At 38.0% G+C, this 12,095-nt stretch overlaps 1 pseudogene; it reads left to right on the forward strand.

The window, feature by feature from the left end:
- The first annotated feature begins 253 nt into the window (after positions 1 to 253).
- The window catches only part of LOC116764032, a 43,934-nt pseudogene continuing 32,092 nt past the window's right edge, over positions 254 to 12,095 (forward strand).

Consider the following 12,095-nt stretch of genomic DNA (forward strand, 5'->3'; position numbering starts at 1 on the left):
CGGCCGCCCGGCTGTTGATCTCAGCGGTCTGCGTGTTCCAAGAGTCCCCGGGAAGCCGAGCTGCACACCTGTTTTACGACACTGCTCAAGTCTCAGTCTGGGGGTCACTTCGTAGCAGCATCGGCTCTTTCTTTTCACCTTTGTGGCCTGAGTCTGTCTCCGGTCCTTAGAGCAATTAAGTTAATTGCTCTGACAATCCAATACCAGTACTGTACTGCCCTCTCCCAATCTCTGTGGCTTTTGTTGCGAGTTGATGGGGGCCGGCAGTGAAGAGAATGAAGCACATTTTGCAGAACGCAACGCTGTGGTATTGTCTCAGGCTTCTCGGCGCTCGTTTCCGGGTCCAAGCTCTGGTGGCATTGTTTCAGTCGGCTTTGCCCTTTTCCAAGCCCCCGTGGGTTAGTTTGAATCAAAAAAGAATGCTTATTTCTTAGCCCGTAAGGATGAGGAAAAGGGATTGCTGGCTTGAGAAAAAGGTGCTGGAATTTAGACTGCCTCCTTCCGAGATTCAGATTGTGGATTTTTAAAAATGAGGGCATGTTGGAGATTGTCGAATACTGAAATTTTTGTTCTTATTAGGGAGTTGGAAAATAGAAATTCTTCTCTCTTTTATTCAGTAATTAGGAAAAGTGTAAGCCCTTTAAACACCCTTTAAAATTGCAAACGCTTCTGTGGATTCTCTTGTAAAATCAAAAAGAACGCTTAATTTATCTTTTCTGTAAATCTTTTTTTTTGCATGTGCTTAAAGTACTTGGATTGTGTTTGGCCGCCCATAGTTGTCCGGATTCTGAGTGACTTCTTATCTGAACTTTAAGTGTATTTTAGGGAGGGGAGTTGAGGGAGCTATAAGTGTAGTGAACCTTTACCTTTGGTTTCTGGGGACATTTTGTGGTGTCCAGGAAAACTTATTTAGTACTGATCTATGAGAATAGAATGGTTTAAAGAATTTGTTGGGGATTGCTCTTTTTGAAAAAAGTTACATTATGTTCATTATGATTTCTAGAATTGTATACTATGCTGTATCTCACCCAAAAATAGTTTTTGATGTCAGTTGTAGTCATCGGAATGCAACAGTGACACTTGTTTCTTAAATAATAAGTTTTAAGCTTTATTATTTTATGGTAATACCACTATCTTTCGTTAAAGAAATTTTGCCAAATACAGAAAAATAATGTATATTGTTTGAATCATCAATTTTGAAAGATTACTTTTTCCCTAAATTTACTTAGGCCTGTTGCACCCACAGCTAAATACCCAGGTTCCAAATTGGGAATGGTGTTAATAGCGTTGAATATGCAATTTGGGAGACTGGGGGCTTATTAAAAAATGTTATTTTTCTCCATTGAAACGTCAGCATCAGCAGAGACTATTACAGCATTTTCTCCTTAAAGAAAGGGATGTTGGGACTTCCTTGGTGGCGCAGTGGTTAAGAATCCGCCTGCCAATGCAGGGGACACGGGTTCCATCCCTGGTCCAGGAGGATCCCACATGCTGGAGCAACTAAGGCCATGCACCACAACTACTGAGCCTGCACTCTAGAGCCCGCGAGCCACAACTTCTGAAGCCCACGTGCCTAGAGCCCATGCTCCCCAACAAGAGAAGCCACTGCAATGAGAAGCCCGCACACCGCAACGAAGAGTAGCCCCCTCTTGCTGCAACTAGAGAAAGCCGGCGTGCAGCAATGAAGACCTAATGCAGCGAAAAATAAAATAAATAAATTTATTTTAAAAAAGAAGGGGATGTGATGATAAAATGCTATAATAATTTTGAATATTACAATAACTAACATTAAATGCTGGAGTTTTTTAATGGCAGTAAGTTGGAAGATTTTGAGAACTTAAGTCTTTCTGTCATCTCTCAGTGATGTGTCATTCCTAGAAGAGTTTATCATAGAGATCTCTCTTTGAGGGCTCAAGATTTTCTTTGCAGCATGCATGTAAGAGCTGTGATGTGATGTCAAGGCTCGTCAACTTCTTTTTGAATTTTTGATATGTTACATGAGCAAAATTTTGCAGTTTTAGATTTGGGGATTTACACAGATCGAATTAGTAAAGCATCCTTTGTCATTTCCCCTAAGTACCTTTTATTTTCTTTCCCATTAAGAGTTAATTAGGTTTTTGGAAGGCATATCACTCATACTTATGAAAATTCTTTAATATTTTAGATACATCTGACCCAGCAATTCCACTTCTGGGAATTTATTCTAAGGAATGGATATGTACACAGGGTTAGTTACTGGATGTTTGTTGCAATGTTGTTTATGATGATGGAACTTTGAAAAAACTAATTGTTCCTAAAAAGGGAAATGGTAAAATAATTTAAATCATGGAATATAATAATTCATACTATATATTAATACAATGTAAATCTATACAACCATTACAAATCATGTTGTGGAAGAAATTTGACAAAATGAGAAAATGGTCATAATATCAGTGTAAAAAAGAAGAACTTCTTTAAATTTATGAATATTATCCCATTTTGGGTAAAAGAAGTACAAAAAAATTGTAGTGAAGATAATATTTGATTCAGGCTTGCCACTTTGAGAGAAATTCTTCTACATAGTATAGTGCTAGACTGCAAGAAGGAAAAAGGAAAGGCTGTATTCACATATCTAGGCACTGAAACCATTCTATCTCTGAAATAATCATTGACTACCTAGAGATGAATGGGGAGTTTTCAAGTGTCCCTGCTTATCCGCAAGGTTTACTCCTTTTTATTTTATTTGAGCCTCTATAATCTTATTATAGGTTAGTAGATTTACTGTTGTGAGGATTAAAAGACTGGCAAGTAGGCTCTCAGGTTGGCATGTAAGTGTGCAAGTTCAAAATATGTGATAAGATTGCACTGTAGGGCTTCCCTGGTGGCGCAGTGGTTGAGAGTCCACCTGCCGATGCAGGGGATGCGGGTTCTAGCCCCCGGGAGGATCCCATGTGCCGCGGGGCGGCTGGGCCCGTGAGCCATGGCTGCTGGGCCTGAGCGTCCGGAGCCTGTGCCCCACAACGGGAGAGGCCACAGCAGTGAGAGGCCTGCGTACCGAAAAAAAACCAAAACACACACACACACACACACACACACACACACACACACACACACACAAGATTGCACTGTATGTACATCAAAATGTTTTATCTCTGGAGAGATGGGATTTGGGGGTATTGTTTTCTGTATTTTCATTATTTCCCAAAATATTGAAAATTATTATATTTTAATTTTACACCAAGATAAAGAGTTATAACTTAAAATTAAAAAAAAAATTTCAGGTAGGCAATCATTTCACAGGGTTAAAGGTCAAAAAGTTAAAAAATAGTATACAATGGAAAGGCTCCCTCTTTCCCCTGTTCTTCACCTCCTCAATTCCTATTCCTTCAATTTGCCTGCCCTGGGTAGTCATTATTACCAGTTTATTGCTTGTCCTCCAGAGATATTTCATGCATTTCTATACCAAAATAGATTTACATTTTCTCCTTCTTAGATATATTTGAAGTTTTCTTCCATTGCTTTTTCCACTTGACAGTGTATCATAGAGACCTTTTTGTATCAGTACATACAGAGTATCCTCAATAAAAGTGTTTTTCTTTTTTTTTTGAATTTTATTTTATTTTCTTTATACAGCAGGTTCTTATTAGTCATCAATTTTATACACATCAGTGTATACCTGTCAATCCCAATCTCCCAATTCATCCCCACCCCACCCCCCTGCCGCTTTCCCCCTTGGTGTCCATGCATTTGTTGTCTACATCTGTGTCTCAATTTCAGCCCTGCAAACCGGTTATCTGTACCATCTTTCTAGGTTCCACGTATATGCGTTAATATACGATATTTGTTTTTCTCTTTCTGACATACTTCACTCTGTATGACAGTCTCTAGATCCATCCACGTCTCAACAAATGACTCAGTTTCATTCCTTTTTATGGCTGAGTAATATTCCATTGTATATATGTACCACATCTTCTTTATCCATTCATCTGTCAATGGGCATTTAGGTTGCTTCCATGACCTGGCTATTGTAAATAGTGCTGCAATGAACATTGGGGTGCATGTGTCTTTTTGAATTATGGTTTTCTCTGGGTATATGCCCAGTAGTGGGATTGCTGGATCATATGGTAATTCTATTTTTAGTTTCTTAAGGAACCTCCATACTGTTCTCTATAGGGGCTGTATCAATTTACATTCCTACCAACAGTGCAAGAGGGTTCCCTTTTCTCCACACCCTCTCCAGCATTTGTTGTTTGTAGATTTTCTGATGATGCCCATTCTAACTGGTGTGAGGTGATACCTCATTGTAGTTTTGATTTGCATTTCTCTAATAATTAGTGATGTTGAGCAGCTTTTTATGTGCTTCTTGGCCATCTGTATGTCTTCTTTGGAGAAATGTCTATTTAGGTCTTCTGCCCATTTTTGGATTGGGTTGTTTTTTTAATATTGAGCTGCATGAGCTATTCATATATTTTGGAGATTAATCCTTTGTTGATTCGTTTGCAAATATGTTCTCTCATTCTGAGGTTTGTCTTTTCGTCTTGTTTATGGTTTCCTTTGCTGTGCAAAAGCTTTGAAGTTTCATTAGGTCCCATTTGTTTATTTTTGTTTTTATTTCCATTACTCTAGGAGGTGGATCAAAAAAGATCTTGCTGTGATTTATGCCAAAGAGTGTTCTTCCTATGTTTTCCTCTAAGAGTTTAACAGTGTCCAGTCTTACATTTAGGTCTCTAATCCATTTTGAATTTATTTTTGTGTATGGTGTTAGGGAGTGTTCTAATTTCATTCTTTTACATGTAGCTGTCCAGTTTCCCCAGCACTACTTATTGAAGAGACTGTCTTTTCTCCATTGTATATCCTTGCCTTCTTTATCATAGATTAGTTGACCATAGGTGTGTGGGTTTATCTCTGGGCTTTCTATCTTGTTCCATTGATCTATGTTTCTGTTTTTCTGCCAGTACCATACTGTCTTGATTACTGTAGCTTTGTAGTATCGTCTGAAATCAGGGAGTCTGATTCCTCCAGCTCCATTTTTTTCCCCTCAAGACTGCTTTGGCTATCCGGGGTCTTTTTTGTCTCCATGCAAATTTTAAGATTTTTTGTTTTAATTTTGTAAAAAATGCCATTGATAATTTGATAGGGATTGCATTGAATCTGTAGATTGCTTTGGGTAGTATAGTCATTTTCACAATATTGATTCTTCCAATCCAAGAACATGGTATATCTCTCCATCTCTTTGTGTCATCTTTAATTTCTTTCATTAGTGTTTTATAGTTTTCTGCATACAGGTCTTTTGTCTCCCTAGGTAGGTTTATTCCTAGGTATTTTATTCTTTTTGTTGCAATGGTAAATGGGAGTGTTTCCTTAACTTCTCTTTCAGATATTTCATCATTAGTGTATAGGAATGCAAGAGATTTCTGTGCATTAATTTTGTATCCTGCTACTTTACCAGATTCATTGATTAGCTCTAGTAGTATTCTGGTGGCATCTTTAGGATTCTCTATGTATAGTATCATGTCATCTGCAAACAGTGACAGTTTTGCTTCTTCTTTTCCAATTTGTATTCCTTTTATTTATTTTTCTTCTCTGATTGCCATGGCTAGGACTTCCAAAACTATGTTGAATAATAGTGGTGAGAGTGGATATCCTTGTCTTGTTCCTGATCTTAGAGGAAATGCTTTCAGTTTTTCACCATTGAGAATGATGTTTGCTGTGGGTCTTTCATATATAGCCTTTATTATGTTGAGGTAGGTTCCCTCTATACCCACTTTCTGGAGAGTTTTTATCATAAATGGGTGTTGAATTTTGTCAAAAGCTTTTCCTGCATCTACTGAGATGATCATATGGTTTTTATTGTTTGGTTTGTTAATGTGGTGTATCACATTGATTGATTTGCATATATTGAAGAATCCTTGCATCCCTGGGATAAATCCCACTTGATCATGGTGTATGATCCTTTTAATGTGTTGTTCGATTCTGTTTGCTAGTATTTTGCTGAGGATTTTTGCATCTATATTCATGAGTGATATTGGTCTGTAATTTTCTTTTTTTGTAATATCTTTGTCTGGTTTTGGTATCAGGCTGATGGTTGCCTCATAGAATGCGTTTGGGAGTGTTCCTTCACCTGCAATTTTTTGGAAGAGTTTGAGAAGGATGGGTGTTAGCTCTTCTCTAAATGTTTGATAGAATTCACCTGTGAAGCCATCTGGTCCTGGACTTTTGTTTGTTGGAAGATTTTTAATCACAGTTTCAATTTCATTACTTGCGATTGGTCTGTTCATATTTTCTATTTCTTCCTGGTTCAGTCTTGGAAGGTTATACCTTTCTAAGAATATGTCCATTTCTTCCAGGCTTTCCATTTTATTGGCATAGATTTGCTTGTAGTAGTCTCTTAGTATGCTTTGTATTTCTGCGGTGTCTGTTGTAACTTCTTTTTCATTTCTAATTTTACTGATTTGAGTCCTCTCCCCCTTTTTCTTGATGAGTCTGGCTAATGGTTTATCTATTTTGCTTATCTTCTCAAAGAACCAGCTTTTAGTTTTATTGATCTTTGCTCTTGTTTTCTTTGTTTCTATTTCATTTATTTCTGCTCTGATCTTTCTGATTTCTTTCCTTCTGCTAACTTTGGGTTTTGTTTGTTCTTCTTTCTCTAGTTCCTTTAGGTGTAAGGTTAGATTGTTTATTTGAGATTTTTCTTGTTTCTTGAGGTAGGCTTGTATTGCTATAAACTTCCCTCTTAGAACTGCTTTTGCTGCATCCCATAGGTTTTGGATCATCATGTTTTTCATTGTCATTTGTCTCTAGGTATTTTTTTATTTCCTCTTGGATTTCTTCAGTGATCTCTTGGTTATTTAGTAATGTATTGTTTAGCCTCTATGAGTTTGTGCTTTTTATGTTTTTTTCCCTGTAATTGATTGCTAATCTCATAGCATTGTGGTCAGAAAAGATGCTTGATATGATTTCAATTTTCCTAAATTTACTGAGGCTTGATTTTTGACCCAAGATGTGACCTATCCTGGAGAATGTTCCATGCGCACTTGAGAAGAAAGTGTAATCTGCTGTTTTTAGATGGAATGTCCTATAAATATCAATTAAATCTATCTGGTCTTTTGTGTCATTTAAAGCTTCTGTTTCCTTATTTATTTTCATTTTGGATGCTCTGTCCATTGGTGTAAGTGAGGTGTTAAAGTCCCCCACTGTTATTGTATTATTGTCGATTTCCTCTTTTATAGCTGTTAGCAGTTGCCTTATGTATTGAGGTGCCCCTATGTTAGGTACATATATATTTATAATTGTTATATCTTCTTCTTGGATTGATCCCTTGATCATTATGTAGTGTCCTTCCTTGTCTCTTGTAACATTCTTTATTTTAAAGTCTATTTTATCTGATATGAGTAATGCTGCTCCAGCTTTCTTTCGATTTCCATTTACATGGAATATCTTCTTCCATCCCCTCACTTTCAGTCTGTATGTGTCCCTAGGTCTGAAGTGGGTCTCTTGTAGACAGCATATATATGGGTCTTGTTTTTGTATCCATTCAGCAAGCCTGTGTATTTTAGTTGGAGCATTTAATCCATTCACATTTAAAGTAATTATCAATATGTATGTTCCTATGACCATTTTCTTAATTGTTTTGGTGTGTTTTTGTAGGTCCTTTTCTTCTCTTGTTTTTCCCACTTAGAGAAGATCCTTTAGCATTTGTTGTAGAGTTGGTTTGGTGGTGCTGAATTCTCTTAGCTTTTGCTTGTCTGTAAAGCTTTTGATTTCTCCATTGAATCTGAATGAGATCCTTGCTGGGTAGAGTAATCTTGGTTGTAGGTTCTTCCTTTTCATCACTTTAAGTATATCATGCCACTCCCTTCTGGCTTGTAGAGCTTCTGCTGAGAAATCAGCTGTTATCCTTATGGGAGTGCCTTTGTATGTTATTTGTCGTTTTTCCCTTGCTGCTTTCAATAGTTTTTCTTTGTGTTTAATTTTTGCCAATTTGATTACTATGTGTTTTGGCATGTTTCTCCTTGGGTTTATCCTGTATGGGACTTGCTGTGCTTCCTGGACTTGGGCGGCTACTTCCTTTCCCATGTTAGGGAAGTTTTCAACTATAATCTCTTCAAATATTTTCTCAGGTCCTTTCTCTCTCTCTTCTCCTTCTGGGACCCCTATAATGTGAATGTTGTTGCGTTTAATGTTGTCCCAGAGGGCTCTTAACCTGTCTTCATTTCTTTTCATTGTTTTTTCTTTATTCTGTTCCACAGCAGTGAATTCCATCATTCTGTCTTCCAGGTCACTGATCCATTTTTCTGCCTCAGTTATTCTGCTATTGATTCCTTCTAGTGTAGTTTTCATTTCAGTTATTGTATTGTTCATCTCTGTTTGTTTGTTCTTTAATTCTTCTGTGTCTTTGTTAAACATTTCTTGCATCTTCTCGATCTTTGCCTCCATTCTTTTTTCGAGGTCCTGGATCATCTTCACTATCATTCTGAATTCTTTTTCTGGAAAGTTGCCTATCTCCACTTCACTTGGTTGTTTTTCTGGGGTTTTATCTTGTTCCTTCATCTGGTACATAGCCCTCTGCCTTTTCATCTTGTCTGTCTTTCTGTGAATGAGGTTTTGGTTCCACAGGCTGCAGGATTGTAGTTCTTCTTGCTTCTGCTGTCTGCCCTGTGGTGGATGAGGCTATCTAACAGGCTTGTACAAGTTTCCTAATGGGAGGGACTGATGGTGGGTAGAGCTGGGTGTTGCTCTGGTGGGCAGAGCTCAGTAAAACTTTAATCTGCTTGACTGCTGTTGGGTGGGGCTGGGTTCCCTCCCTGTTGGTTGTTTGGCCTGAGGCAACCCAACACTGGAGCCTACCTGGGCTCTTTGGTGGGGCTAATGGCGGACTCTGGGAGGTCTAACCCAAGGAGCACTTCCCACAACCTCTGCTACCAGTGTCCTTGTCCTCACGGTGAGCCACAGGTGAGCCACAGCCAACCCCTGCCTCAGCAGGAGACCCTCCAACACTAGCATGTAGGTCTGATTCAGTCTCCCCTGGGGGCACTGCTCCTTCCCCCGGGTCCCGATGCGCACATTACTTTGTGTGTGCCCTCCAAGAGTGGAGTCTCTGTTTCCCCCAGTCCTGTTGAAGTCCTGCAATCAAATCGCGCTAGCCTTCGAAGTCTGATTCTCTAGGAATTCCTCCTCCCGTTGCCGGACCCCCAGGTTTGGAAGCCTGACGTGGGGCTCAGAACCTTCACTCCAGTGGGTGGACTTCTGTGGTATAAGTGTTCTCCAGTCTGTGAATCACCCACCCAGCAGTTACGGGATTTGATTTTACTGTGATTGCGCCCCTCCTGCCGTCTCATTGTGGCTTCTCCTTTGTCTTTGGGTGTGGGATATCTTTTTTTGGTGAGTTCCAGTGTCTTCCTGTCGATGATTGTCCATCAGCTAGTTGTGATTCTGGTGTTCTCGCAAGAGGGAGTGAGAGCATGTCCTTCTACTCCGCCATCTTGGTTCAGGACCCTAAAAGTGTTTTTCTAAAAAACGATCAGAACAGAAAGAGAGAATAAAGACAGAAAATGGACCTTGATCAAAACTTCTTTTTGTTTTGTGTTTTTTTTGTTAACAATATTCATTTATTTAATTAGTTAATTTATTTAGGCTGCCCCGGGTCTTAGGTGCGGCACGCAGGATCTTCGTTGCAGCACGCAGGCTCATAATTGCTGCATGCAGCTTACTTAGTTGAGGCATGCGGACTTCTTAGTTGCGGCATGCAGACTCCTTAGCTGCAGCATGCATGTGGGATCTAGTTTCCCAACCAGGAATCGAACCTGGGCCCCCTGCATTGAGAGCATGGAGTCTTACCCACTGCACCACCAGGGAAGTCCCACCTCGATCAAAAAGTGAAAAAACAATTAAAAGAAGAGTTTTCCTCATGTTTGTTGGGGTATTGAGTACAAGACTCTCTTGCTTAGTGAAGAGGAAATTGCTCTGAGTACTGATGTAAGGAATTGTAAAACCTTCCAGTTTAGTTAGTCAATAAATTATTTTTTAAATGTTACTTCAACATCGAAGTAATAATATACCTCATTGAAAAAATAAATCGATTCTTAAAATTTTACTACAGAAATGTGGGACACATTCCTCTTGAGTGCTTGTTTATTTCCTGGGAGGCAACTACTTTCAACTCTTGCAACTTTTCCTAGTAGTATTTACCTCTGTCTTTCTAAAAAGTATACTTTATAACTACTTCTTGATTTAAATGATTTAATGGCTTTTTTGGTAAATTGAGAACTAATACATGAAGATGAGGATTTAGCTCCTTTTCTCTGTATTCTATTTTGACTTCTTCCATCCTCTCAATTGAGATTTTTAATCTCAATATTTAGTTAAATCAGTAGTGAGGTTTTATATTATTATGACTAGGTAAATATGATTAGCCTTTCAGCCAAAAGATAAACTAAGATTGTTTCTTTCATTTACTTACTTTTCTATTAATGTATGGTTGGTTTTTTCCAGTTACTGAGATGTGTTAAACAAATGCAGGAATCTGTCAATTTCATTTTTTCCTTAAGACTTATTTTCTCTAGACCTCATTCTTTTTTTCCTGTTTTTTATTTATTTAGCAGATTACATTCCATTATAGCTTATTACAAACTGTTGGGTATAATTCCCTGTGCTATACAGTAAATCCTTGTTTTTATCTATTTTATGTATAGTAGTTTGTATCTGTTAATCCCATACTCATAAAGTAGTTTTCTATGTCTGTGAGTCTGTTTCTGTTTTGTATATAGATTCATTTGTATTACTTCCACATATAAGTGATAACATATAGTATTTGTGTTTCTCTGACACTTCACTAAGCATAATATTCTCTAGGTCCATCCATGTTGCTGCAAATGTTAAAATTTCATTCTGTTTTATGGCTGAATAACATTCCTATATATATATATATATATATATATATATATATCACATCTTCTTAAGCCAATAGGCTGTTGATGGGCACTTAGGTTGCTTCCATATCTTGGCTACTGTAAATAATGCTACTGTGAACATTGAGTGCATGTATCTTTTTGAGTTACAGTGTTCACTTTTTTTTTCCAGATACATACCCAGGAGTGAAACTGCTGGATCTTATGGTAGTTCTATTTTTAGGTTGTAAAGGACCTCCGTACAGCTTTCCATAGTGGCTGCACTAATTTACATTCCCATGAACAGTATGCAAGTGTTCCCTTTTCTCCACATTCTCTTTGGCATTTTTTTGTAGACTTTTTGATGATAGTCATTTTGACCCATGTGAGGTGATACCTCATTGTGGTTTTGATTTGCATTTCTCTAATAATTAGCAATGTTGAGCATCTTTTCATGTGCCTGTCAGCCATCTGTATATCTTCTTTGGAAAAATGTCTATTTAGGTCTTCTGCCCATTTTTTTATTGGATTGTTTGGGTTTTTTTGATATTGAGCTATATGAGGTGTTTATGTATTTTGGATATTAACCCCTTGTTAGTTGCATCATTTGCAAATATTTTCTCCCATTCCATAGTTTATCTTTTCATTTTGTTAATGGTTTCTTTCGCTGTGCAAAAGCTTTTAAGTTTGATTAGGTCCAGTTTTTTAATTTTTTATTTTACTTCTTTTGCCTTGGGAGACTGATCTATGAAAATACTACTGTGATTTATGTCAAAGAATGTTTCACCTGTGTTCTCTTCTAGGAGTTTTTATGGTGTCATGTCTTACATTTAGGTCTTTAAACCATTCTCAGTTTATTTTTGTATATAAGAAAATGTTCTAATTTCATTGTTTTACGTATAGCTGTACAGCTTTCCCAGCACCACTTGTTAAAGAGACTCTCTTTTCTCCATTGTATATTCTTGCCTTAGTTGTCATAGATTAATTGAGCATGGGCTTATTTCTTGGCTCTCTATTCTGTTCCATTGATCTATGTTTCTTTTTTTGTACCAGTACCATACTGTTTTGATTACTGTAGCTTTTTTTTTTTTTTTTGCGATATGCGGGCCTCTCACTGTTGTGGCCTCTTCCGTTGCGGAGCACAGGCTCTGGACGCGCAGGCTCAGCAACCATGGCTCATGGGCCCAGCCGCTCCACGGCATACGGGATCCTCCTGGACCGGGGCAT

This window comes from Phocoena sinus, chromosome 13, assembly GCF_008692025.1.
Source record: "Phocoena sinus isolate mPhoSin1 chromosome 13, mPhoSin1.pri, whole genome shotgun sequence".
NCBI lineage: Eukaryota > Metazoa > Chordata > Mammalia > Artiodactyla > Phocoenidae > Phocoena > Phocoena sinus.